Raw genomic sequence first — 3,819 nt, forward strand, 5'->3', positions numbered from 1 at the left:
CCTTGGACATGAGCTAGGAACTTAAGATTTTGCATGAAAGGAGTACTAGCAGCCGCGTTGCACAGGAGAATGTAAAAAGTGTTCATATGAAGTAAAACCCTGAAAAATCCGTTCGATTTCGTCATTTGTTATCGAATCGACTTAAAGCCAGATCGTCACATTGGCCGCTCATCTCTCTGAAACGGTTGTACTTATCGTCTGCAATACTATGTCGCGTGCTGCGGTATGCGGAGACACTAAAAGCAGCATAGTAGATCACAGATGAAGCTTCTAAGTTGATGTGATAGCCAGTAAGAAGTAGTACATTTCATGTTTTAGGTATCGACTATTGACTTTTTGCCCTTCATTGGTGCCTTGGACATGAGCTAGGACCTTAAGATTCTGCATGAAAGGAGGACTAGCAGCAGCGTTTCAAGGGAGAATGTGAAATGTGTTCATATGTAGTAAAAACCTGAGAAATCCGTCCCTTTTTGTCATTTGTTATCGAATCGACTTGAAGCCAGATCGCCACATTGGCCGCACTTCTGTCGGTAACGGTTACATTCATCGTCTGCAAAGTTATGTCGCGTGCTGCGGTATGCGGAGACACTAAAAGCACCCTAGTAGAACACAGATGAAGCTTCTAAGATGATGTAATATCCAGTAAGAAGATGTACAATTCAAGTTTTAGGCATCGATTATTGACTTTTTACCCTTCTTTGGTGTCTTGGACATGAGCTAGGACCTTAAGATTCTGCATGAAAGAAGGACTAGCAGCCGAGTTGCACGGGAGAATGTGAAAAGTGTTCATATGTAGTAAAAACCTGAGAAATCCGTCCCTTTTTGTCATTTGTTATCGATTCGACGTAAAGCCAGAAAGTCACATTGGCCGCTCTTCTCTCTGAAACGGTTGTACTTATCGTCTGCAAAGCTATGTCGCGTGCTGCGGTATGCGGAGACACTAAAAGCACCATAGTAGAACACAGATGAACCTTCTAAGGTGATGTAATAGCCAGTTAGAAGTAGTACAATTCAAGTTTTAGGTATCGATTATTGACTTTTTACCCTTCTTTGGTGCCTTGGACATGAGCTAGGACCTTAAGATTCTGCATGAAAGGAGGACTAGCAGCCGAGTTGGACGGGAGAATGTGTAAAGTGTTCATACGTAGTAAAAACCTGAGAAATCCGTCCGTTTTCGTCATTTGTTATCAAATCGACTTAAAGCGAGATCGCCACATTGGCCGCTTTTCCCTCTGAAACGGTTACATTTATCGTGTGCAAAGCTATGTCGCGTGCTGCGATATGCGGAGACACTAAAAGCACCATAGTAGAACACAGATGAAGCTGCTAAGTTTATGTAACAGCCAGTAAGGAGTAGTACTATTCAAGTTTTAGGTATCGATTATTGACTTTTTACCCTTCTTTGGCACCTTGGACAGGAGCTAGGAACATAAGATTTTGCATGAAAGGAGGACTAGCAGCCACGTTGCACGGGAGAATGTGAAAAGTGTTCATATGTTGTAAAAACCGGAGAAATCTGTCCGTTTTAGTCATTTGTTATCGAATCGACTTAAAGCCAGATCGTCACATTGGCCGCTCTTCTCTCTGAAACGGTTGTACTTATCGTCTGCAATACTATGTCGCGTGCTGCGGTATGCGGAGACACTAAATGCACCATAGTAGAACACAGATGAAGCTTCTAAGTTGATGTAATAGCTAGTAAGAAGTAGTACAATTCTAGTTTTAGGTATCGATTATTGACTTTTTAACCTTCTTTGGTGCCTTGGACATGACCTAGGAACTTAAGATTTTGCATGAAATGAGAACTAGCAGCCGCGTTGCACGGGAGAATGTGAAAAGTGTTGATATGTAGTAAAAACCTGAGAAATCCGTCTGTATTCGTCATTTGTTATCGAATCGACTTAAAGCCAGATCGCCACATTGGCCGCACTTCTGTCGGAAACGGTTACATTCATCGTCTGCAAAGTTATGTCGCTTGCTGCGGTATGCGGAGACACTAAAAGCACCATAGTAGAACAGAGATGAACCTTCTAAGGTGATGTAATAGTCAGTTAGACGTAGTACAATTCACGTTTTAGGTATCGATTATTGACTTTTTACCCTTCTTTGGTGCCTTGGACATGAGCTAGGACCTTAAGATTCTGCATGAAAGGAAGACTAGCAGCCCCGTTTCAAGGGAGAATGTGAAATGTGTTCATATGTAGTAAAAACCTGAGAAATCCGTCCCTTTTTGTCATTTGTTATCGAATCGACTTATAGCCAGATCGTCAAATTGGCCGCTCTTCTCTCTGAAACGGTTGTACTTATCGTCTGCAAAGCTATGTCGCGTGCTGCGGTATGCGGTGACACTAAAAGCATCATAGTAGAACACAGATGAAGCTTCTAAGTTGATGTAATAGCCAGTAAGAAGTAGTGCAATTCAAGTTTTAGGTATCGATTATTGACTTTTTACCCTTCTTTGGTGCCTTGGACATGACCTAGGTACCTAAGATTTTGCATGAAATGAGAACTAGCAGCCGCGTTGCATTGGAGAGTGTGAAAAGTGTTCATATGTAGTAAAAACCTGAGAAATCCGTCTGTTTTCGTCATTTGTTATCGAATCGACTTAAAGCCAGTTCGTCACATTGGCCGCACTTCCGTCGGAACCGGTTACATCCATCATCTGCAAAGTTATGTCGCGTGCTGCGGTATGCGGAGACACTAAAAGCACCATAGTAGAACACAGATGAACCAGCTAAGGTGATGTAATAGCCAGTAAGAAGTAGTACAATTCAAGTTTTAGGTATCGATTATTGACTTTTTGCCCTTCTTTGGTGCCATGGACATGAGCTAGGACCTTAAGTTTCTTCATGAAAGGAGGACTAGCAGCCGCGTTACAAGGGAGAATGTGAAATGTGTTCATATGTAGTAAAAACCTGTGAAATCCGTCCCTTTTTGTCATTTGTTATCGAATCGATTTAAAGCCAGATCGTTACATTGGACGCTCTTCTCTATGAAACGGTTGTACTTATCGTCTGCAAAGCTATGTCGCGTGCTGCGATATGCGGAGACTCTAAAAGCACCATAGTATAACACAGATGAAGCTTCTAAGTTGATGTAATAGCCAGTAAGAAGTAGTACAATTCAAGTTTTAGTTATCGATTATTGACTTATTACCCTTCTTTGGTGGCTTGTACATAAGCTAGGACCTTAAGATTCTGCATGAAAGGAGGAATAGCAGCCGAGTTCAACGGGAGAATGTGAAAAGTGTTTATATGTAGTAAAAACCTGAGAAATCCGTCCCTTTTTGTCATTTGTTATCGAATCGACTTAAAGCGAGATCGTCACATTGGCCGCTCTTCACTCTGAAACGGTTACATTTATCGTGTGCAAAGCTATGTCGCGTGCTGCGATATGCGGAGACACTAAAAGCACCATAGTAGAACACAGATCAGGGTTCTAAGTTGATTTAATAGGTATTAAGATGTAGTACAATTCAAGTTTTAGGTGTCGAATATTGACTCTTTAACAGTCTTTAGTGCCTTGGACATGAGCTAGGAACTTAAGATTTTGCATGAAAGGAGTACTAGCAGCCCCGTTGCACAGGAGAATGTAAAAAGTGTTCATATGTAGTAAAACCCTGAGAAATCCGTCCGATTTCGTCATTTGTTATCGAATCGACTTAAAGCCAGATCGTCACATTGGCCGCTCTTCTCTCTGAAACGGTTGTACTTATAGTCTGCAAAGCTCTGTCGCGTGCTGCGGTATGCGGAGACACTAAAAGCACCATAGTGGAACACAGATGAAGCTTCTAAGATGATGTAATAGCCAGTAAGAAGT

The sequence above is a fragment of the Schistocerca gregaria genome, unplaced genomic scaffold (assembly GCF_023897955.1).
Source record: "Schistocerca gregaria isolate iqSchGreg1 unplaced genomic scaffold, iqSchGreg1.2 ptg000257l, whole genome shotgun sequence".
NCBI lineage: Eukaryota > Metazoa > Arthropoda > Insecta > Orthoptera > Acrididae > Schistocerca > Schistocerca gregaria.